The sequence below is a fragment of the Electrona antarctica genome (genome assembly GCF_951216825.1).
Source record: "Electrona antarctica genome assembly, chromosome: 2".
Taxonomy (NCBI): domain Eukaryota; kingdom Metazoa; phylum Chordata; class Actinopteri; order Myctophiformes; family Myctophidae; genus Electrona; species Electrona antarctica.
This window is the reverse complement of record NC_136807.1, coordinates 809,494-835,420: the sequence shown is the minus strand read 5'-3', so window position 1 is coordinate 835,420 and position 25,927 is coordinate 809,494. Positions and strand designations below refer to the sequence as shown.

General features: G+C 45.1%; 1 long non-coding RNA gene across 1 annotated transcript; it reads left to right on the top strand.

The window, feature by feature from the left end:
- The first annotated feature begins 2,874 nt into the window (after positions 1 to 2,874).
- Positions 2,875 to 21,565, top strand: LOC306935595. The gene is made up of 3 exons (XR_013791401.1): positions 2,875 to 2,960; positions 7,036 to 7,104; positions 19,257 to 21,565. It is a non-coding gene; the product is annotated as an uncharacterized lncRNA (long non-coding RNA).
- Positions 21,566 to 25,927: the final 4,362 nt, after the last annotated feature.

Genomic DNA, 25,927 nt, shown 5'->3' with positions numbered 1-25,927 from the left:
AAAAGGGGCGTGACCCAAAATACTAAAGGGCTAAAGTCGGCCATAGCCAGCTTACCCAAATGTGATGACCTCATCAATTTTCTGAAGACGGTTATGGCCGTTTTTAGCCCAAGGAGTGTTTTTCGTGTAAAACTAATGCTTGTAATGGATTCAGAATCATGAATAACCTCCTAGTTTGACACGTCACATGATACTTAAAGCATAATTCAAATTTGAACTGTTTGCCTTATATAGGTTTTCAGGTACCCCAACGTTCAACCCCTGAATGTAAAATGTATATACCGGTAGGCCTATATGAGGTTTTCACACGACATAGAAGACAATTATTTTCTTCCACACACACACACACCCTCTACTACTTCATCATTTATCATACAAGAGTGTGAGTGTCACACAAAAGTAGGCCTAATGAAAATAGCGCAGGTCTACAAGCTCACAATACATTGCGATGCGTGAATATTTAGTAACAGAAAGTAACAGTTTTGGACATACAAGGTTTCCACCCGAAAGCAACAATATACAGAGACTATGTTTCTGTTTCTGACTCATTATTGTCTGATCTATCTACCGACAGTTACACACCTTAACAGGAGCCCTCGTACAAGGTTTATTTGACTATGCATGCACCTCTTGGTACCACAGCACCTCAAAGGCCCTTAAAACAAGGCTCCAGACCTCCCAAAACAAACTGGTCAGGCTCCTACTTGGCCTCACCCCCCGAACCCACCTCACCCCTGCCCACTTTGACAGGCTGGAATGGCTTAGGGTCGACGACAGAGTACAGCATCTTGCAATGGGTCTGGTCCACAAGATTCGATACACCACCAAGATACCCATGTACCTGTCTAGATACTTCCTTAATGTTAACGAAGTCCACACCCACAACACCAGAGGGAGTGCAACAAACCATGTACAACCCTGATTCGGCACAAACAAGGGACTAAATTATTTTCGCTCCTATGCCACCAAAATGTGGAACGCCCTACCAACAGTCATTAAGACATGTGAATCCCTTGACTCCTTCAAAACCGCTCTCAAAGGGCACCTACGGATGGCTGCAATTCGAAACTGGCCCCCGTAAAATCTGAACCCCCCCCCCCACCACCCCCCCCCCCCCCCTTTTTCCCCTCACTGTATATGTTTCTTTTCCCTTTTTACCTCCTTTATGATGAATTCCTGTTCTGTTCTTTGACTATATAGTAGTGTCTATCTGTATGTCTCTAAATGTTTTGATGAATTGAACATGGTGGACCCTCTTGAAAACAAGTGTAATGCTTTATGGTGTCGTCCACTCACAGTTAACAGTCTTTGTATTGAGTTTGTGCTTGAAATGTACTGTAATTCTGCAAACCTTTAATAAATATTTCAATCAGTCAATCAAAAACCTCCTCCACCAGGGGGCGAAGTGTCCTGGATACAGAATCATGAATAACCGTCCTGATACACGTTGACCAGGAAGTAGAAGGCCGTGTAGTTCTTCCTGTTGACGAGAGGTTTGTTTCTCCTAAGCGAAGACGGTCTGTCTCACAACAGAGGAGGTCAAATGTCTCATAAAAGCAGTTCAAATGTCTCTCAAACGAGTTGAAATGTCTCATAAAGGAAGCAAAACGTCTCCTAAACGAGGAGGTAAAAAGCGTCACATGGAGTATGTACGGCTGGAGATAAACGGACACATGACGTCGGTGGGAGAGCAGATATTGTGTGTTTTGGAGAAACACTCGAGCGGTGATGTTTGTCGGGTCAGAGTGTTTGTGTTGGAGCGCCTCAGCGAGGCCGCACAGTTCATGTACAGCCTCTTCCAGAGAGAGATGGAGACACTACATACTGCTGCAGGTATGGGGCCGGGGTGTGTGTAAAATGGTAAATGGTGCATTTATATAGCGCCTTTATCCAAGGCGCTTTTACATAGATTGTGCATTACATTCACCCATTCATACACATTCACACACCGATGGCAGCGGAAACCATGCAAGGCACCAACTAGCACATCGGGAGCAATTAGGGGTTCAGTGTCTTGCTCAAGGACACTTCGACAGTAACTCTGTGGGAGCCTGGGTTTGAACTGGCAACCTTGCGGTTACCATCCAGGCACTCTACCCCTGAACCACCGCCGTGTGTGTGTGTGTGTGTGTGTGTGTGTGTGTGTGTGTGTGTGTGTGTGTGTGTGTGTGTGTGTGTGTGTGTGTGTGTGTGTGTGTGTGTGTGTGTGTGTGTGTGTGTGTGTGTGTGTGTGTAGTGGTGTCATGGTGATTTTTTTCTGGTACCACGGAACGTCGCACGCGCGTGCACGCGCATGTGCGCATCACGGCATGCACACAGAACAGCTGCATATTATTGTTAAATAGTGTATGAGAGTTTTAGACACACAAACACAAAAGTAGACTTTTAAAATAGTCAGACAAACATCTTTAATGCACACTAGCGAAACTAAAAAGTTTGTTTTGGACGAATGAATCTGTTCTTTGATAGAGGAGGAGGCATTCTTCTTGTGTGCTGAACACCACACAGCAGCAGTAGCCTACTGGAAGTGTTCATGCTTACCGGCTATATGTGCACTCAGGTATAAACAGTTAAAGCTGTCCTGTTGTTATGTAAAGTAGTAGGCATGGTGCTTGACACGGCGTGAAAATGCACATAAAAAAAATGACTGGTACCACAGCGTGGTACTGCGTTCTACGAACATGACACCACTGTGTGTGTGTGTGTGTGCGTGTGTGTGTGCGTGTTTGTGTTTGTCGCTCTATGTGGAGTTGCAAAAACCCAGCAGTTTATGTCACGTTGAAGCACGTCTCTGTCTGTGTTCGCAGCGACCCAGCCTGCTCCAACGCGTGGTGTCTCTGTGTGTAAAGACAAGGTTTCACCTGAAGAGGAGAGGAGCTCCAGTCTGGTCCAGGAGGAACCACAACCTCCACACATTAAAGATGAACAGCAGGAGCTACTTCGAAGACCAGAAGAGGCTGGTGGGTCAACGTTGACATTACTAGCAGTGAAAAGTGAAGATGATGATGATGAAAACAGAGAGACAGAGCCTGTAGCCGGCACTTGATTATGGATCCTGCCGCAATAGAACAGGGAGGCGCGGCCTTTGCGCTTAGAGGCGGGCACACGTTTTATATTTTCAGTCTAGCTTTTCCTCATGTAAAAGTGGTGATATTTTACATAACATGTTTTCTGCCAGAACTTTCACATGGAAATGAAACTAGAGGACAATATCTGACTCAAAGTCTTAGGAATTAATTACTGGGTCAGTCTGCTAACTGCTCTGATAGGACTGATATATGGCTGTATTTGGAATACATGAAATGTATGTAAGATTACAGACATTCTATTAACAATATTGGAAAGGTGGTGACAATAATGGCAGACAATAATGCCAGACAATATTGTTGGCTGGTATGAGCGTCACAGAAAAAGCAAAAAACAAGAGTCACTTGTCCAACGGACAAGTACAATTTTAATGCACTTGTCTGGGAAGATTTAATACTTGTCCTGGACAAGCGGGCAAGCCTTAATGTCAAGCCCTGGATCATTATTAGACTCTCAGACTCCCTCCACAGTCACAGTTATCGGTTTGAACGAATGTAGAATTATTGATTTAAAAAATAAATGAAAAACCTCTCTCACACTTATGCCAGTTACTGTGCCAGTGATCACCCTCCCTTGTGCCAGTGATCACCCTCCCTTGTCCAGTGATCACCCTCCCTTGTCCAGTGATCACCCTCCCTTGTCCAGTGATCACCCTCCCTTGTCCAGTTACTGTGCCAGTGATCACCCTCCCTTGTCCAGTGATCACCCTCCCTTGTCCAGTGATCACCCTCCCTTGTCCAGTGATCACCCTCCCTTGTCCAGTGATCACCCTCCCTTGTCCAGTGATCACCCTCCCTTGTCCAGTGATCACCCTCCCTTGTCCAGTGATCACCCTCCCTTGTCCAGTGATCACCCTCCCTTGTCCAGTGATCACCCTCCCTTGTCCAGTGATCACCCTCCCTTGTCCAGTTACTGTGCCAGTGATCACCCTCCCTTGTCCAGTGATCACCCTCCCTTGTCCAGTGATCACCCTCCCTTGTCCAGTGATCACCCTCCCTTGTCCAGTTACTGTGCCAGTGATCACCCTCTCTTGTCCAGTTACTGTGCCAGTGATCACCCTCCCTTGTCCAGTTACTGTGCCAGTGATCACCCTCCCTTGTCCAGTTACTGTGCCAGTGACCACCCTCCCTTGTCCAGTTACTGTGCCAGTGATCACCCTCTCTTGTCCAGTTACTGTGCCAGTGATCACCCTCCCTTGTCCAGTTACTGTGCCAGTGATCACCCTCCCTTGTCCAGTTACTGTGCCAGTGATCACCCTCCCTTGTGCCATTGTTGTCACCCGTGCTAGTTTGCATACCCCTGATCTATTTATAATAGTGGTTTTCAACCCTTTTCTTTCATATCAAAAACATTACTGGCTAACTTCATAAGCTATGGTTACTGGCTAACTTCATAAGCTATGGTTACTGGCTAACTTCATAAGCTACGTAAAGCGGTTGTTTCACCCCTGTCTAACAGTTAGGGCCGGCCCTTAATTTTCAGACCCCTTGAGAACCCTTTCTACCGATGCAGGGATACCTCCATACAGAACCTCTTCTCTGAGCTAAGAGCATGGATAGAGTGAGGTTCCAAACGGAGTTACGCCCTTCTCTGAGCTAAGAGCATGGATAGAGTGAGGTTCCAAACGGAGTTACGCCCTTCTCTGAGCTAAGAGCATGGATAGAGTGAGGTTCCAAACGGAGTTACGCCCTTCTCTGAGCTAAGAGCATGGATAGAGTGAGGTTCCAAACGGAGTTACGCCCTTCTCTGAGCTAAGAGCATGGATAGAGTGAGGTTCCAACCAGAGTTACGCCCTTCTCTGAGCTAAGAGCATGGATAGAGTGAGGTTCCAAACGGAGTTACGCCCTTCTCTGAGCTAAGAGCATGGATAGAGTGAGGTTCCAACCAGAGTTACGCCCTTCTCTGAGCTAAGAGCATGGATAGAGTGAGGTTCCAAACGGAGTTACGCCCTTCTCTGAGCTAAGAGCATGGATAGAGTGAGGTTCCAAACAGAGTTACGCCCTTCTCTGAGCTAAGAGCATGGATAGAGTGAGGTTCCAAACGGAGTTACGCCCTTCTCTGAGCTAAGAGCATGGATAGAGTGAGGTTCCAACCAGAGTTACGCCCTTCTCTGAGCTAAGAGCATGGATAGAGTGAGGTTCCAAACGGAGTTACGCCCTTCTCTGAGCTAAGAGCATGGATAGAGTGAGGTTCCAAACAGAGTTACGCCCTTCTCTGAGCTAAGAGCATGGATAGAGTGAGGTTCCAAACAGAGTTACGCCCTTCTCTGAGCTAAGAGCATGGATAGAGTGAGGTTCCAAACAGAGTTACGCCCTTCTCTGAGCTAAGAGCATGGATAGAGTGAGGTTCCAAACAGAGTTACGCCCTTTCGTCAACAAATACAAACTAGACTAAAATGTTAGGAAGCGACTATTGGACAAGAGATCCAGTATAAGTCATTTTACACTTGATTACATGCTGAAAATAGCAGATCTACAAGCTCACAGCGTGCGTTGTGAGCTTGTAGATCGGCTATTTTTAGCAAGTGTAAAATGTCATTACAACGGCATCAAGCCCTGCCAAAATACATTTTAGTCGACTAAATCACCTGTAGATTTAGTCGACTAAAATCGTATGACACTTGGTCGACTAAAACTAGAATAACACTAAAACATTCCAGGTGAGTAAAATATGACTAAAACTAAATGAAGTTTCAGTCCAAAGACTATGACTAAACTAAAATAGAAATTTGCCGCCAAAAACAACACTGATCGATAATAGTGTTTTTCAACCCTTTTCATATCGAGAACCATTATTTATTCTGCATTTTGAGCCACGGACCATTTGATGAGTGATGACATTAATCCATTTAGGCCTGACCTCAAAATTTAAAAAAAATATTCTAAATCCTCCAGTTTTCTGAAATAAATATTTTCACGATTTTTCAAAAATAGCAGATCTACAAGCTCATAGCGCACCACTCGGTGGCGCGCTATGAGCTTGTAGATCTGCTATTTTTCAATAGCTAAATTATAACATAATGTTTAAAACACAAAGGGGTTCCCACCCAAAATGGGTTAAGCCTCTTGGACCCCAAACTTTGAATATCATTGTTATCGTTGTAAAATACTTTGTCCACAATTCCATGCTGTATTGATGTTGGTACCATTAGGATAGATAACAGGCAAACGTTGGTCAAAATTACAATTCTTCTACATTCTCTAATTGTGTAGAAGACCTCTTACAAATGAAGTAATAATGCAGATGTTTAACAATAATTTAACACTTGACAGTGAAATAGTAAAATGGAACCAAATCGGCCTGTAAGGGGTCTTTTGCTTTCATTTTATCCTCTCATGTGGACTGCTCCTTCGCCTGTAAATGAGCCAGCTTAGGTGGTTCGGGCATCTGGTTAAGATGCCTCTCGGCCGTCTCCCTAGGGAGGTCCTCGACACACGTCCCACTGGGAGGAGACCCCGGGGCAGACCAAGGCGCAGTTGGAGGAAACACATCGACTCAATTCAATTCAATTCAATTCAAAGGGCTTTATTGGCATGAGAAAACATACATTTACATTGCCAAAGCAGAAAGCACAATACAACAATACAGCAATACAATCAAAACAAAAAATATGTTCATTTGAACGTCAGAATCTTCAATAGATCAATTTCTATATTGTACCAAGGTCACTGGATGCAGGTATAGTGCAGGAATATACACAGTGATTAGTCTTTGTGTCACTGGCCTTGGAACGTCTCGGGATCCCCCCCAGGAGGAAGTCACTAATGTTGCTCTGGAGAGGGAAGTCTGGAGCACTCTGGTGGAGCTGTTGCCCCCGCGACCCGACTACGGATAAGTGGTTGAAGATGGATGGATGGAAGTGGACTAGCCCTTATTTGTTGCTAGAATCAATAACATTACATCGCATCAAGTTTGTTCATTTGGTTTTTTGCTTTTTGGTGAACGTAGGAGGAGGAATTGGCGTACAAATGAAGAAAGAAAACAAAATAAAGAAAAGGTCCAAAGGAAAGAAGACAGGTGAGAAAGAAACACAATACTGTATTATACATGTATGTGAATATTGTTGCTAAAGAACAATACATTTTTAATTGTTCCACCTGAGGATGGAGTGCCTCAATGATTGTTTGATCTAGGTTAGTAGATCAAGCAATAATTCCTCCCCCCACACACACATTTGTGTTTTATCAACCCATTTCGGGGCGGGAACCCCTTTTGGTGTTTTAAGCATTATGTTGTACTTTAGCTATTGAAAAATAGCACATCTACAAGCTCATAGCGCGGCACCGAGTGCCGCGCTACGAGCTTGTAGGTCTGCTATTTTTGAAAAATCGTGAAAATGTGGCCCAAATCTTTGAATATATATTCTTTCAGAGCGAACGTTTTTAGCTCAAATCTTTGCTTCTGGGACGTCCCTGGAACAACATATTTTCAGATGGGTAATCTTGGGGGTCATTGACGTGAGAACCACTGACAACAGAAACATGGGTTTTTTCAGAAAACTGTCATGATTTAGAAGACATTTGTAGAATCGTCCTCAGGTCTAAATGGGTTAACAGCGAAAGCACAGTTTGAGGATTGATTGATTGATTGATTGAAAAATGTATTAACAGTTTGCAGAATTACAGTACATTTCAAGCACAAACTCAATACAAAGGCTGTTAACTGTGAGTGGACGACCCAATTAAGCATTACACTTGTTTCCAATAGGGTCCACAATGTTCAATTCATCAAAAACATTTAGAGACGTACAAATAGACACTTCTATATAGACAAAGGACAGAACAGGAATTCATCATAAAGGAGGTAAAAAGGGAAAAGAAACATATACAGTGAGGGAAAAAAAGGGGTGGGCGGTGGGGGGATTCACGTTCAGCTCCGTTTTGTTTGTTTTCCTTGGAGGAGCTGCGTTGGAAAGCACAGTTCAATACAAGGTCTGCTAAGAGGATTGAAATACCCAGAAAAGAACAAAGGCTTCTGGAATTCCTCCCATTCCTCCCACTGCACCGGGCCGGCTTTCACAGCTCAGCTGTTTTTTTGTGGCTTTCGCCTTTATTTTACAGGGTCCACCATGTTCAATTCATCAAAACATTTAGAGACGTACAGGAGGAAAGGAGGGGCATGTGCATCTCTTTCACCATGTAGTGAATCCTGCATCCGTGGTCTGGAGAGGGCAGTTGGTAAATGGTGCATTTATATAGCACCTTTATCCAAGGTGCTTTACATAGATTGTGCATTACATTCATAGCCTGGTTAATAAACCAGACCGAATCAGCCGTTGGCAAAAAAAAGTTGCCTACCAGCGGATTACGGTCTGGCGAGGCTCAGTAGCACGCCTCTTTCCTACAACCGAGAACAGGTCGGACCAATCGGGACACGGTATGCAATATGGGCGGGCTTTGGTACAGTGACGTTCAATGCTTGAGACTTTTGACTGACAGTAGCTCTGACCAATTGCGTCAAAGAGAAAATGTTTGAACCCGCCCCCCGGGAAATGAAATCCAAGTGGAGCCAGCCCAGACTGATATACCGCGACAGTGTTGTGTGATATTAGTCTGGCTTATTAGCCAGGCTATTACATTCACCCATTCACATACACATTCACACACCTTTACATAGATTGTGCATTACATTCACCCATTCACACACACATTCATACACCGATGGCGGCGGAAACCATGCAAGGTACCAACCAGCACATCAGGAGCAATTAGGGGTTCAGTGTCTTGCTCAAGGACACTTCGACACTAACTCTGGGGGAGCCCACAGGGTTCGAACTGGCAACCTTGTGGTTACCATCCATCCACTCTACCCCTGAGCCACCGCCGACCCTACAGATGCTCCGATAATCGGCCAGCGATCAGTGATCGGCCATATCGGCCGATATTCACTCTGATCGGTAATCGGCATTTACCCTATCTGGAGAAACTAATCTTTTACACCATTTAAGTGGTATAAATGTCAATCAGATATAGAGTATAACATCATTTTGCAGTTTTGTGACGGGCCTAAACATTTTCCCACACACACAGGAACAGCTTTGACGTAGGTTTTGACATATAATAATTTTGGAAATTTGCAACATTTCACAAGAAATTTCACAAGAAATGTGAAATGGTATCGGACCTATCGGTGTCGGCCGATCATGAGAAAAACAATCGGTGATCTTGGTATCGGTCCCAAAAAACCTGATCGGATCCCTACTGGAAAGGGTCCTCTCTCCAAGGTAGGCGGGACACAGTGGTGTTTTTGGCAGCAAATTTCTATTTTAGTTTTAGTCATAGTCTCTTGAATAGTTTAGTTTAGTTTAATTTAGTTTTAGTCACATTTTAGTCACCTGGAATGTGACTAAATATAAGATTTCAGTCGACTAAATCTACAGTTGATTTAGTCGAACAAAAATTATTTTGGCGGGCCTTGATGCCGTTTTTTTTTCACTTGCTGGAAATAGCCGATCTACAAGTCCAGAACGTGTCGCAGCGCCACGCATTGTGAGCTTGTAGATCGTCTATTTTCAGCATGCAACTAATTGTAAAATGACTTGTACTGGATCTCTGGTCCACTAGTCCCTTCCTAACATTTTACTCTAGTTTTTATTTGTTGACGAAATTGTCAGTTATATTTAGTCTTTCCAAGGTGACTAAAATGTGACTAAATGAAAACTATTCAAGAGACTATAAATTGGACCCATGAAGACCTCTAGAGTCTAGAGTGTGAAATGAAATGATTACTATATTTACCCAGGGTATCTGGGCTAAGCTCAAGAACTTGTTTCCAGCCAGGCCCTGCTCATAGAACACATGTCATCGTAGTGGTTCAATGCCTTGTTCAAGGGCACTTCAGCGGTGGTAATTTTAACGTGTCGGACCGCTGATTCGAACTGGCGACCTTCCGGTATCAAGACCGCTCCGCTATCCGTTCGGCCACCGCTGCCATGTACACATGGACAAAACATTATGCCATGGACTTCTTTGGCAGGGAATGAGTTTTAGGGCGCGTTCGGAAACAGCGTACTGAGCACACTGATCGCACCGTGCAATGCAAACTAATAGTCGAGTGCGCTCCGGTGTGGTATTTCCAAACGCGCCCATAATATATCTGTGAAATCTAGTTAAAACAAGCTGCTTTTTCCACAGCCCTCTGAGAGAGACGGACAAGTCCATTTGTTTTATGTTTTATCAGGAGCTTTAGCTTTAACCAATTGAACATGAAGATAGGTTGAAAATGGGTGAAGTCGTCCTTGAAGCATTTAGACCTTATCAGGATAGTCTCAAAACTGCCAGCGTTATCAAATTATGAATTATTGCGAACGCAGTGATTGCGAACGCAGTGAGCATTTACTATGAGACCCAGCAGATCATGTCTGTGTGTGTGTGTGTCTGTGTGTCTGTGTGTGTGTCACGCTGTAACACCACCCGCCCACCACCAGAGGGCGCAGCTGTATCACACACAAAAACACACACACACATGCACGCGCACACACACGCACGCACGCACGCGCACACACACACACACAAAACTTAACTTAAAAAAAACTTAACTTAAAAAAAAACTTAACTTAAAAAAAAACTTAAAAAGGAAAAACTTTAAAAGGAAAAACTTAACTTAAAAAAAAACTTAACTTAAAAAAAAAAAAAAACTTAAAAAGGAAAAACTTTAAAAGGAAAAACTTAACTTAAAAAAAAACTTAACTTAAAAAAAACTTAACTTAAAAAAAAACTTAAAAAATTACGTAATTTATTCTAATTGTTGAAATTGCTCCAATTTTGGTCGCAAATGGCGCCTGCAGAAATGTAATCTGCAGAAATGTAATCTGTCCAAGCGGTTCCACTGTCTCTTGCAGTGTGTGTTGTTCCATACAGTGTTGTTTTCGTCGACTAAAACTAAGACAAAAAAAATTCGTCGACTACCTTTTTTTCACTGACGAAAACGAAATGGAAACTACATATAAACTAAGCCATGATGACTAAAACTAAGACTAAATATACTGACAATTTCGTCAACAGATAAAAACTAGACTAAAATGTTATTGATTGAAATATTTATTAACAGTTTGCAGAATTACAGTACATTTCAAGCACAAACTCAATACAAAGACTGTTAACTGTGAGTGGACGACCCAATTAAGCATTACACTTGTTTACAAGAGGGTCCACCAAGACATTCCTGGTGACTAAAACTAAAATGTGACTAAAACTAAAGGAAAACTATTCAAAAGCCTATGACTACAACTAAAATAAAATGCCAAAAACAACACTGGTTCCATAGGCTGATAATCCTCATCTCCTCCCCCTCTCATTCACTCGCCCGGGGTGAGTCCTCATCTCCTCCCCCTCTCATTCACTCGCCCGGGGTGAGTCCTCATCTCCTCCCCCTCTCATTCACTCGCCCGGGGTGATAATCCTCATCTCCTCCCCCTCTCATTCACTCGCCCGGGGTGAGTCCTCATCTCCTCCCCCTCTCATTCACTCGCCCGGGGTAAGTCCTCATCTCCTCCCCCTCTCATTCACTCGCCCGGGGTGATAATCCTCATCTCCTCCCCCTCTCATTCACTCGCCCGGGGTGAGTCCTCATCTCCTCCCCCTCTCATTCACTCGCCCATAGGCTGATAATCCTCATCTCCTCCCCCTCTCATTCACTCGCCCGGGGTGAGTCCTCATCTCCTCCCCCTCTCATTCACTCGCCCGGGGTGAGTCCTCATCTCCTCCCCCTCTCATTCACTCGCCCGGGGTGAGTCCTCATCTCCCCCTCTCATTCACTCGCCCGGGGTGAGTCCTCATCTCCTCCCCCTCTCATTCACTCGCCCGGGGTGATAATCCTCATCTCCTCCCCCTCTCATTCACTCGCCCGGGGTGATAATCCTCATCTCCTCCCCCTCTCATTCACTCGCCCGGGGTGAGTCCTCATCTCCTCCCCCTCTCATTCACTCGCCCGGGGTGATAATCCTCATCTCCTCCCCCTCTCATTCACGCGCCCGGGGTGATAATCCTCATCTCCTCCCCCTCTCATTCACTCGCCCGGGGTGAGTCCTCATCTCCTCCCCCTCTCATTCACTGGTTCCATAGGCTGATAATCCTCATCTCCTCTCCCTCTCATTCACTCGCCCGGGGTGAGTCCTCATCTCCTCCCCCTCTCATTCACTCGCCCGGGGTGAGTCCTCATCTCCTCCCCTCTCATTCACTCGCCCGGGGTGAGTCCTCATCTCCTCCCCCTCTCATTCACTCGCCCGGGGTGAGTCCTCATCTCCTCCCCTCTCATTCACTCGCCCGGGGTGAGTCCTCATCTCCTCCCCCTCTCATTCACTCGCCCGGGGTGAGTCCTCATCTCCTCCCCCTCTCATTCACTCGCCCGGGGTGAGTCCTCATCTCCTCCCCCTCTCATTCACTCGCCCGGGGTGAGTCCTCATCTCCTCCCCCTCTCATTCACTCGCCCGGGGTGAGTCCTCATCTCCCCCTCTCATTCACTTGCCCGGGGTGAGTCCTCATCTCCCCCCCTCTCATTCACTCGCCCGGGGTGAGTCCTCATCTCCTCTCCCCCTCTCATTCACTCGCCCGGGGGTGAGTCCTCATCTCCTCCCCCTCTCATTCACTCGCCCGGGGGTGAGTCCTCATCTCCTCCCCCTCTCATTCACTCGCCCGGGGTGAGTCCTCATCTCCTCCCCCTCTCATTCACTCGCCCGGGGTGAGTCCTCATCTCCTCCCCCTCTCATTCACTCGCCCGGGGTGAGTCCTCATCTCCCCCCCCTCTCATTCACTCGCCCGGGGTGAGTCCTCATCTCCTCTCCCCCTCTCATTCACTCGCCCGGGGGTGAGTCCTCATCTCCTCCCCCTCTCATTCACTCGCCCGGGGGTGAGTCCTCATCTCCTCCCCCTCTCATTCACTCGCCCGGGGTGAGTCCTCATCTCCTCCCCCTCTCATTCACTCGCCCGGGGTGAGTCCTCATCTCCTCCCCCTTTCATTCACTCGCCCGGGGTGAGTCCTCATCTCCTCTCCCCCTCATTCACTCGCCCGGGGTGAGTCCTCATCTCCTCCCCCTCTCATTCACTCGCCCGGGGTGAGTCCTCATCTCCTCCCCCTCTCATTCACTCGCCCGGGGTGAGTCCTCATCTCCTCCCCCTCTCATTCACTCGCCCGGGGTGAGTCCTCATCTCCTCCCCCTCTCATTCACTCGCCCGGGGTGAGTCCTCATCTCCTCCCCCTCTCATTCACTCGCCCGGGGTGAGTCCTCATCTCCTCCCCCTCTCATTCACTCGCCCGGGGTGAGTCCTCATCTCCTCTCCCCCTCTCATTCACTCGCCCGGGGGTGAGTCCTCATCTCCTCCCCCTCTCATTCACTCGCCCGGGGGTGAGTCCTCATCTCCTCCCCCTCTCATTCACTCGCCCGGGGTGAGTCCTCATCTCCTCCCCCTCTCATTCACTCGCCCGGGGTGAGTCCTCATCTCCTCCCCCTCTCATTCACTCGCCCGGGGTGAGTCCTCATCTCCCCCCCTCTCATTCACTCGCCCGGGGTGAGTCCTCATCTCCTCTCCCCCTCTCATTCACTCGCCCGGGGGTGAGTCCTCATCTCCTCCCCCTCTCATTCACTCGCCCGGGGGTGAGTCCTCATCTCCTCCCCCTCTCATTCACTCGCCCGGGGTGAGTCCTCATCTCCTCCCCCTCTCATTCACTCGCCCGGGGTGAGTCCTCATCTCCTCCCCCTCTCATTCACTCGCCCGGGGTGAGTCCTCATCTCCCCCCCTCTCATTCACTCGCCCGGGGTGAGTCCTCATCTCCTCTCCCCCTCTCATTCACTCGCCCGGGGGTGAGTCCTCATCTCCTCCCCCTCTCATTCACTCGCCCGGGGGTGAGTCCTCATCTCCTCCCCCTCTCATTCACTCGCCCGGGGTGAGTCCTCATCTCCTCCCCCTCTCATTCACTCGCCCGGGGTGAGTCCTCATCTCCTCCCCCTCTCATTCACTCGCCCGGGGTGAGTCCTCATCTCCTCCCCCTCTCATTCACTCGCCCGGGGTGAGTCCTCATCTCCCCCTCTCATTCACTTGCCCGGGGTGAGTCCTCATCTCCCCCCCTCTCATTCACTCGCCCGGGGTGAGTCCTCATCTCCTCTCCCCCTCTCATTCACTCGCCCGGGGGTGAGTCCTCATCTCCTCCCCCTCTCATTCACTCGCCCGGGGGTGAGTCCTCATCTCCTCCCCCTCTCATTCACTCGCCCGGGGTGAGTCCTCATCTCCTCCCCCTCTCATTCACTCGCCCGGGGTGAGTCCTCATCTCCTCCCCCTCTCATTCACTCGCCCGGGGTGAGTCCTCATCTCCCCCCCTCTCATTCACTCGCCCGGGGTGAGTCCTCATCTCCTCTCCCCCTCTCATTCACTCGCCCGGGGGTGAGTCCTCATCTCCTCCCCCTCTCATTCACTCGCCCGGGGGTGAGTCCTCATCTCCTCCCCCTCTCATTCACTCGCCCGGGGTGAGTCCTCATCTCCTCCCCCTCTCATTCACTCGCCCGGGGTGAGTCCTCATCTCCTCCCCCTCTCATTCACTCGCCCGGGGTGAGTCCTCATCTCCTCCCCCTCTCATTCACTCGCCCGGGGTGAGTCCTCATCTCCTCCCCCTCTCATTCACTCGCCCGGGGTGAGTCCTCATCTCCTCTCCCCCTCATTCACTCGCCCGGGGTGAGTCCTCATCTCCTCCCCCTCTCATTCACTCGCCCGGGGTGAGTCCTCATCTCCTCCCCCTCTCATTCACTCGCCCGGGGTGAGTCCTCATCTCCTCCCCCTCTCATTCACTCGCCCGGGGTGAGTCCTCATCTCCTCCCCCTCTCATTCACTCGCCCGGGGTGAGTCCTCATCTCCTCCCCCTCTCATTCACTCGCCCGGGGTGAGTCCTCATCTCCTCCCCCTCTCATTCACTCGCCCGGGGTGAGTCCTCATCTCCTCCCCCTCTCATTCACTCGCCCGGGGTGAGTCCTCATCTCCTCCCCCTCTCATTCACTCGCCCGGGGTGAGTCCTCATCTCCTCCCCCTCTCATTCACTCGCCCGGGGTGAGTCCTCATCTCCTCCCCCTCTCATTCACTCGCCCGGGGTGAGTCCTCATCTCCTCCCCCTCTCATTCACTCGCCCGGGGTGAGTCCTCATCTCCTCCCCCTCTCATTCACTCGCCCGGGGTGAGTCCTCATCTCCTCCCCCTCTCATTCACTCGCCCGGGGTGAGTCCTCATCTCCTCCCCCTCTCATTCACTCGCCCGGGGTGAGTCCTCATCTCCTCCCCCTCTCATTCACTCGCCCGGGGTGAGCCGGCAGCAGCTGAGCTGACGAGCATGTGTCACTCCTCAGCGCTGTGTGGAATGCGTGTCATTTGTTATTACACATTTAGGCCTGACGTCGACATTAAAACCAATGTTTTCTGAAATACCTTTATTTTCTATATCAGTGGTGCTCAATATTTCATGTCAAGGACCCCCCCCAGGGACCCCCCCCCCCCCCCCCCAGAAGCAAAGATTTGAGTTAAAAACGTTCGCTCTGAAAGAATATATATTCAAAGACTTGTGCCGGATTTTCACAATTTTCCAAAAATAGCAGACCTATAAGCTCGTATATCAGTCCTATCAGAGCAGTTAATACAGCCATATATCACTAATATCAGTCCTATCAGAGCAGTTAATACAGCCATATATCACTAATATCAGTCCTATCAGAGCAGTTAATACAGCCATATATCACTAATATCAGTCCTATCAGAACAGTTAATACAGCCATATATCACTAATATCAGTCCTATCAGAACAGTTAATACAGCCATATATCACTAATATCAGTCCTATCAGAACAGTTAATACAGCCATATATCACTAATATCAGTCCTATCAGAACAGTTAATACAGCCATATATCACTAATATCAGTCCTATCAGAGCAGTTAATACAGCCATATATCACTAATATCAGTCCTATCAGAGCAGTTAATACAGCCATATATCACTAATATCAGTCCTATCAGAGCAGTTAATACAGCCATATATCACTAATATCAGTCCTATCAGAGCAGTTAATACAGCCATATATCACTAATATCAGTCCTATCAGAGCAGTTAATACAGCCATATATCACTAATATCAGTCCTATCAGAACAGTTAATACAGCCATATATCACTAATATCAGTCCTATCAGAACAGTTAATACAGCCATATATCACTAATATCAGTCCTATCAGAACAGTTAATACAGCCATATATCACTAATATCAGTCCTATCAGAACAGTTAATACAGCCATATATCACTAATATCAGTCCTATCAGAACAGTTAATACAGCCATATATCACTAATATCAGTCCTATCAGAGCAGTTAATACAGCCATATATCACTAATATCAGTCCTATCAGAGCAGTTAATACAGCCATATATCACTAATATCAGTCCTATCAGAACAGTTAATACAGCCATATATCACTAATATCAGTCCTATCAGAGCAGTTAATACAGCCATATATCAGTCCTACAGTATCAGAGCAGTTAGCAGACTGACCACCATATAGCAGTCCTATCAGAGCAGTTAGCAGACTGACCACCATATATTCAGTCCTATCAGAGCAGTTAGCAGACTGACCACGTCAGCATGTAAACTTGTAGCACTGCGTGTGAACTCACCCAGTAATTAATTCCTAAGACTTTGAGTCAGATATTGTCCTCTAGTTTCATATCCATGTGAAAGTTCTGGCAGAAAACATGTAAAATATCACCACGTTTACCTGAGGAAAAGCTAGACTGAAAATATAAAAACTTCCTTTGGGAACAGTCGATGTTTGGGAAGCACAAACATTATGGCGCACACAATTGACAGGTGTGGTGTGCTTGGTGTTGGGTAATTTGTAACGATCAGATATTACTATCACAGTTACTAAAAATCACGGGTTAGTAATGATCCTCCTTTAAAGATAAAATTGATAAGTTTCAACCATATAGCATGCAATGAATGTTTTCCATATGTAAACCACTGACTCCAACACAGAAACAGGTTCAGATAAATAGTTTATCTACATGCAATATAAACTCTACATTGACAATCAGTTACACAGAATGTGACAGGTTAAATATTGTCCGTATAATGTCCGAACGTACGCACCGTTCCGTGCCTCCCACGCACGCACGCACGCTCGCTCGTATTGTTTGTATCGTTCCTTGAGTACGCGTCTCCCTGACGCTCCAACCCGAAATAATAAAGTTAATCCAAACGTAGTGATCCCCAAACGTAATCAAATCCAGCAGAGAAATCCAGCTGTCCTCCGAACGGGAAAGCAGTACTCCTCGCTGGACACAAACAGTTAGACAAACAAAACTCTCACCGGAGCAGATGACGGTTCCCGGCCGGGTTACTCCTGTCAGCGGTGAGTTGGTGGCCTTGGCTATATTCCACCGTATAGCATACAGACAACGGTTACACGAACGTGATCAGGTCTCACATGGACTCCCTGCTCGTTTGTGTCTCTGTCCCCACAAGTCTCTAGAGCCGGCGACTTCCGTGTGTTTTAATCACGGAAGCGTCACGGCCTGTCAATCAATCAATCTCCTTCCCACATTGACCCTCCAAAACATAAACAAAAACAAAACAGATACCTCCCAAAGAAAATAGGACATTACACATAAGGATGGATATAGTGTTGAAGGAATATTTTGAGCCATGCTCTTTTAAATGACATTTTAAAATAAATCCTTAATGAATAATATGTGGCAGTGCTACAAATTGATCACACAACCTATTCTGTGTGCCCCATACATAACGTTTTGATATGTTCAGTCTGCACTCGTTCAAGGCCCCTCGCTGGAGAGGATGACGTATATTTTCTGACAGAACTTTCAAATGAATATGAAACTAGTCCCCAAAATTACTCCCAAGTCTTAGGAATTAATTATTGGGTGGGGGGCTGGGGGCACAGGCAGTGCTATAGGGGTGCACACGCAGATCCTACACACCAAAGGTCCGAAGCGCGGGGACATGCGATACGATGCGAAAATGCGATGGTCCGACATGCGCTGCTCCCGTGGTTATGGTTAGGTTAGGGATTGAGGTTTCGGATCAATAATATGTCGGAACTAAAGCCTGTACCCGTGCTATAAGTTTAAATGCCGACGAGGTCAGTCTGGTAACCGTGCGTGGATAGGACTATGTATCTATGGCTGTGTATTTGGAATACATGAAATATATGTAAGATCATTGACATTCTAATCTAGGGCTATTAACTTGCAAACTTAGAATATTCACCTAATATTCAAACATGTATTCACCAAGTAAAACCAACTTACAGTTTGTCCCCGGACAGTGAATGGGAAATGTACTTGTCAAGTTAATGTCAATCCCTGGTATATATATGCACATATATGCCGGCGGCCAATATTTCACAGATCTTTGATAAACATATGTTGCATATATAAAGAGTATATGTTCATATATTACATTTCCATGTGGGGGCTGTGTCATCTAGGTCGGGAGGTAAGAGGGGGTGCACCGCTGGGCCCTAATGCATGTCACACTGGGGGTCCTTAAAATGATGAGAAATCACTGCTAGAGCCATAACAATCTTCTCTTAGGGCCGATTCATACTCCTATTTTAGAGCCGAATAAAAGTCGGTTCGGCTCTGTAGAGCCTACAATGTGACGTCATTTGAGATTCGGGGGGGGGGGGGGTGGGGACCGTCCTAAAGTCGGCTCTTCGGTGCTACTGACGATTTCTGCTCTGACGAGCCGAAATCATTTCGGCACTATAGCGCCGAAACAGCGGTAAAATAGGAGTATGAATAGGCCCTTATGGAGGTCCCTGGCATATCTTTTCAAATGGGGATGGGGGTCTGTGGGCTCATAAGTGTCAATTTTGGGGTCCTTGACATGAAAAGGTTTGAGGCCAACTGGTGTAGGACACACGCATACACTCAAGCACACTCACAGTACAATGAACCCATTTGCATGCGTTTGTAAGGCTACTTTCACCAATTCATGTTATATTGTTTATATTATTTATATTGTCGCTCTGGATTAAGAGCGTCTGCTAAATGCTTAAATTGTATATTAATTTAAAAGAAAATCTATTAAAAAACATATTGGTACTACCAAGTAAAAAAGTGAATTTCAAGCGCTGTATCTGATTTTCTCTCACTTAATTTACCCCCCCATCCCCCACCCCTAGACTTCCTCATGTTCACAGAGGAGGAACAGCAGGAGAGGTGCTCCAGTCGGGTCCAGGAGGAACCACAACCTCCACAGATTAAAGAAGGGAGGACAGAGGAGGCTGATGGTTCAACATTGACATCACTAGAAGTAAAGAGTGTACATGACAATGAGACAGAGCCTGTAGCCGGTACCTCAACTGAATACATGAAAATCAAAGCTTATATAGCAGGCTGGGTATCATCAGAGCCAACTGGTGGTGACCAGCTACTCTCTTCACACCCTTGTGGTTTTGACACTGAAGAGGAAGGTGATGATGAAAACCGAGAGATGGAGCCTCTATCCAGCACCTCAACTGAACATATGAAAGCTCAAGCTGATGTAGAGGACTGTGACTCTTCTGAATCTGCTGCTGAAGACCACGATGACTGGGCGGAGACCAGGGAAGGTCAGTCAGCTTTAAACTCACTGAAATCAGAGGAAAATGTGGAAGGAGACAAGATGTCTCAAGACCTGGAAATTACCTCCACGAGGAGTCACACAGGGAAGAAAGGCTTTACTTGTTCATATTGTGGCAAAAGGTTTAATCAAAAGAGATGTCTGAGGAGACACACAATGATTCATACAGGAGAAAAACCATGTAAATGTACAGTGTGTGACAAAAGCTTTATACGAATGTATCATCTAAAAAGACATGCAGTGATTCATACAGGGGAAAAGCCCTTTAGTTGCAAAATGTTTGGCAAAGGCTTTAGTCGTACTGGTACTATAAAAACACACAGAAAGAACCATGCAGGGGGGAAACCCTTTACTTGTACAGTGTGTGGCAAAGTCTGTAGTCTAAAGGTTAGTCTAAAAACACACATGATGATTCATACGGGGGAAAAACCCTTTATCTGTACAGTATGTGACAAAGGCTTTAGTCTAAAGGTTAACCTAAAAAGACACGTTTTGATTCATGCAGAGGAAAAGCCTTGTAAATGTACAGTGTGTGGCAAAGGCTTTACTCGCATGTATCGTCTAAAAATACATGCAATGATTCATAGAAGAGAAGAGCCCTGTCAAGACCTGAAAACAACCGTGATGAGTAGTTTTACAGGGAAGAAAAGCTTTCTCTGTGCATTTTGTGGCAAAATGTTTCATGAAAAGAGCGGTCTGAACAGACATACAATGATTCATACAGGGGAGAAACCGCTCAACTGTACAGTGTGTGGCAAAGGCTTCATTCGAATGTATCATCTAAAAAGACACATGAAGATTCATACAGAGGAACAGTTCGATACAGAGGAACAATCCTGTCAAGACCAGGAAACAAAAGAGCCCCAAATAAAAGAAGAGCCTCGTCAAGACCTGAAAACAACCGTGATGAGTAGTTTCACAGGGAAGAAAGGCTGTCTTTGTTCATTTTGTGGCAAAATGCTTAATGACAAGAAATCTCTGGAGAGACACACAATGCTTCATACAGGGGAAAAACCATTTACCTGTACGGTGTGTGGCAAAGGCTTTATTCGACGGTACCTTCTAAAAAGACACATTTGTGGAGACAGCAGTAGTCTAAAGAGTGATAAAAACATTAAAGGGTCATGTCTAAAGGGTCAAAAAACACACATGAGGACTTTTCCCCATACAGGGGAAAAGTCCTTTATTTGTAAAGTGTGTGGCAAAGGCTATAGTCTAAGGTGTAGTCTAAAAAAACACATGAGGATTCATACAAGAGAAAAGTCTTCCATTTGTACAATTTGTGGCAAAGTCGTTAGTCAGATGAAATCACACATGATGATGCATACAGGGGAAAAGCCCTTCACTTGTACCGTGTGCGGCCAACAATATAGTTTTAAGTCTAATCTAAAAACACACATGAGGACTCATACAGGTGAAAAACCCTTTACGTGTACAGTTTGTGGCAAGGGCTTCAGTCGAACAGACGATACTAAAAGACACATGATGATTCACACAGGTGAAAAGTCTGTTACCTGTAAAGTTTGTGGAAAAGGCTTTATTCGAAAACACCATCTAATAAGACATATGAGGACTCATACAGGGGAAAAACCCTTTACTTGTACAGTGTGTGGCAAAGGCTGTAGTCAAAACGGTGATCTAAAAAGACACATGAGAACGCACACAGTGGGAAATAACACTTAGTTTCAGTTTGTGGCAGTTTCAGTTTGTGGAAAATTAGTTGCTTCTGAAGATATAGCCTACTGCAATAATTCATAAATTGTATTGTATTCAATAAGTTGTTAGTTTAGCAGTAAATAGTAATACATTTTTCAAGAAAGTCATCTGAGTTGACATGATATAACACAGACAATTATATGATCATTCTGATCCAGGCTGAGACACACTCATGGAAACCTTTTTGAGGGCTTTTGAAATGACGTCATATGGCAGCCAAATCTACGGACTGTCAATGTTTATTTAGAGCATTTTAAACAGAGTGTCAGCCAAAGTCTATAAACGTCATGTGGGTCAATATAAATGGGATCCGCTCATAATTCCGACGGAGCATTAGTCGCATTAGTCTGACATGCGGGAACAAGGGTCGAACTGCGCTGCTCCCGTGCTTGCGGTTAGGGTAGAGAAGGGTTGTCGATGTCAGACTAATGACTGTTCTAACCAATGAACAGCACTGCATTCATGCGTTCATTGTGCTCAGAGCACAATGCATTTCATTGTATTTACAAATTGTATTTTGTATCTGTACATAATGACAAATAAACCTGAACCTAGTCTCGTAACGTATAGTGTTTTACACAATAACACACTGCATTCATGTTTCTTAATGTATATAGTGGCAGTGAATGTGCAATGAATGAAAGTGACCCTGCTGGACGCAAAGCCAACCTCAGACTGCCGAGGCGATTTAAAGGCTGCACACACAGGACGGATATCCTGTTGTGGGCGTCCATATTAATGCTAAATAAATAGCGTCAATGCTAGCGAGCTAAAATATAGCCATCCTTGCTCTAGAAAGCGCCAATGTTTCCATCTAGACCACCGGATAATCAGCAAAGACCTCCGAACATTGTGCGTTTTATCCAAACCACAGAGAGCTCCGTAGATTTAGAGTTATTCAGCTTTTAGTCATACTGTATAATGGGATGCGGACGGGGGTGAGGTTGCGTAACCCGGTCTAGGATCGCTAAAGAAGGAAAGGCCAAGCCAAAATAATAATGAAAAAATAGAAATCAGCGATCCGGTTTGATATCAATAATGAAGCTTATCAGACAGAGCATTCCGCCAGGAGCGGAAGGTAATTAGATTCCTTATGGCGGAGCGTTACGTCACAAGCAGTAAGTCTGTTAAAAGTCAGCCGCCCCTCACTTAACACAAGTGTGATTTTTAAGGCAATGGATGTGAATTCATTCATTAAACGTGATGTTTTTGACTGACTTGGTTTGCTGGTTTCATTCTATCTTTCTGCATTATTTAACCTTTTCTTGAAACTGCAAATGGTGGGAGCTTTATGGGCTCATTCATTGTATTTAATTGTAAAAAGCACAACCATGCTCAGCCCGAAATAGGTTGATGTTTGGGGGGGGGGGGATCACACTTGTGTGTAGTGAGGGGCGCTCTTATCATACATCACTTTCCGTGCTCATACAGACATACATACACATACATTCCGTGCTCATATACAGACAGACATACACACAAAGCTGTGCATAGGAGGGACTATCGATAAGCGGCCCTCAAAAAGTAAATATTGGTTGCCCAAGTGAACATACATCCCCCCCACCGCCCACCCCTTTCCCCCCCCCACCGCCCACCCCTTTTTTTTCCCTCACTGTATATGTTTCTTTTCCCTTTTTACCTCCTTTATGATGAATTCCTGTTCTGTCTATAGAAGTGTCTATTTGTACGTCTCTAAATGTTTTGATGATTTGAACATGGTGGACCCTATTGGAAACAAGTGTAATGCTTAATTGGGTCGTCCACTCACAGTTAACAGCCTTTGTTTTGAGTTTGTGCTTGAAATGTACTGTAATTCTGCAAACTGTTAATAAATTCTTCAATCAATCAATCAATCAATCAAACAATTCACCTTTAGCAAAGCCCCGCCCTCTCCCACTTAGACACTCCCACTTGGACACTTTCCAGCCGGGCTAATTTATTCCAATGTAAATATCATGGATTTTACACATTATATCCTGGTTCATTTTTGGAACCAGACCTTCAAAATCTCTTCCAAATCCGTCAACAAGGCCTGCCGTATGCACTGGAAAATATGTGCGTGACATTTATTTTTTTAAATCTGTTTTATCATAGGAAAACTATTGGTGGAGGCTTGTCTAACCCAGAGTAATCTAGTAAGAGAGTGGCGACACACTTTGATTTTGCCGCAAAGCGGGTGCCCTATGGGCTATAGTTCCAAACATTGCTCCTATGGCTGGAACTATCCCATTGAGATAGAATGAGCACTTCCGCATTCCATTGTTACAATGGGAGTCAATGCTACTAGTGTCACAATCTCTTACTATATTACTCTGGTCTAACCCATGTTATGCTTAGCTGTGATTGGACCATTGGACCAGCAGTTTGGGTTTAGCTATAGGTCAATTGTCATATTGAAATAAAAACAAGGTGTATATATAGTTATTGCCTACCAAAGAAAACAAAAAAACATGTTTTGTCTATTTTGGGGCGTTTATGAATGCTTTTGATGTTGCCTTCATACATTCTAGAAATATAAAACTACAGCATTGTTTGGCCAGGTTCTCAAACAGTAAAACATCACCTATGTCACAATTAATATGCTGTGCTTTGAAATACTTTATCAATGTATTTTACCCCAAAACACATCAAAATTATAAATGAATACAGTGTGTTCTTGACTTGTAAGGAGCGCTCACACGCTATAAGAAGAATTTTTTAATGTTTTCCTGTAATTTCCTGTAATGACATGGATCTGTTGTTGTTGATGGTTATTGCATTTTGTAATAAGTAGTATTTGACTGTACTCTGTTGCTGGGGTTTTTTTGCGTGTTTTTTTTAGTTCTGTCTAATAAACTAATCAATCAATGAAACATTAGCCTTGGAAACCCAGACGTTTTTATTTCCAGGTCTATATTAGTAGACTAATATTAGTATTAAAATGTTATTGTCTTTTTTATGTCCAATGTATTTGTATTTAGTTAATAAAGTTAACATAACTATAACTAAATGCATTTGAAATTAAATACAAAGGTTACCTTTCAGGATTACAATAAAAAAATAGCACAAATTATTTTTCACGGATTCAATACAAAAATAGCTGATCTACAAGCTCAAAACGCGTTTAGACCTTGTAGATCGGCTATTTTTGCTACGACAGAAATATGCAATGTGGCCCTCTGGAGTGAGTGTGGAACTATAGTAGCTCTCTCCATGGTCAAAGTTACCCACCCTGCCATAGATGGCATAGGTCTGTTCCAGTCTAATGAAACATAGCTTTGCACATAATGCACAATATCATTCTCAAGTTGGAATATATTCAAGCTATGGCTAAAAAAAAAAACATGTGAAACCAAATGCATTTTTCTATAGAAGCATTTTATAATACCAAGGGACATGTATTACAAAAATCATGATCACGAATCAAAGTAAATCGAACATTTTGTAGTTTGTAGCTTCATGAAAACCTTCCCTGTAAAAGAAAAGGTTGAACAGTTTACAAAAACAGACACAAACGAAAAGAACCAACATGTATTTTACAGGGACTGTTTTTCATGAAGCTTCAACCTGCAAAATGTTCGATTTACTTTGATTCTTGATCATGATTTTTGTATAGACTATTAGACTATTATTTAATGTTACCTAATGTATACTGTCATGATTATTAATATGGAATATTTTCTTTGCACTGTTGTAGTGAGCTTGTATGACTGTTTATTCTCATTTAACTAGATGAGAGTATACCTGCTGTCACCTTAAGTGAGTGATGTCATTTCTTGCCTACAAAAAGATGCTCTCTCTCATTTGTGTTCATAAAGATATCCTGATGAAGGCCGCATAGGACGAAACGTTGCTGTGTTTCCCTATTAAAGTTTTTTTCACTGCATTTAAAGACAGTGTGCAGGTGTTTTTTCATTGTCGGGCACTTTACCCTCTCCTACGCACCTGTCGCCTGTAGGCCGGGACGTGCAGAGAGTGTTAGAGGGACAGGTGCTGACAAAAATAGCGAAAATAGCAGATTACAAGCTCACAACGCGTCGCAGCCCGACGCGTTGTGAGCTTGTAGATCTGCTATTTTCCGGGGCGCAACCCAGCAGTCTTTAGCTAGTGGAGATGCAGTTTACGACATGGATTTAGAGACAAATTAGTTCGACGCAAAATGCTGCTTTCAAGTTCAGGAGACTTGGAAGAAAAGGATTTCTCCTGAATGCTGCCTTTCCAGCATGGCATGGAAAGGAGTGGCATTTACGTTTATTTCACCATGTAGTAAATGGTGCATTCCTGGTCTGGAAAGGGCAGTTGTTTTACAGACGGGTAAAAGGGCAGAGGCTGAAGCCCCCTTTGATGTCTTAGTCTATGTGTGCATGTCCCTGCCTGTAGGTGTGCAAAAACCTTATTGCTTTTTAATGAATTTGAATCCTGAACAGAAACGGTAAATGTACGCTCTATACTTCATCATAGTGTCACACAAAGTTAGTGAAACATCGCAGATCTACAAGCTCACAATACATTGCAATGTGAGCTTGTAGATCTGCT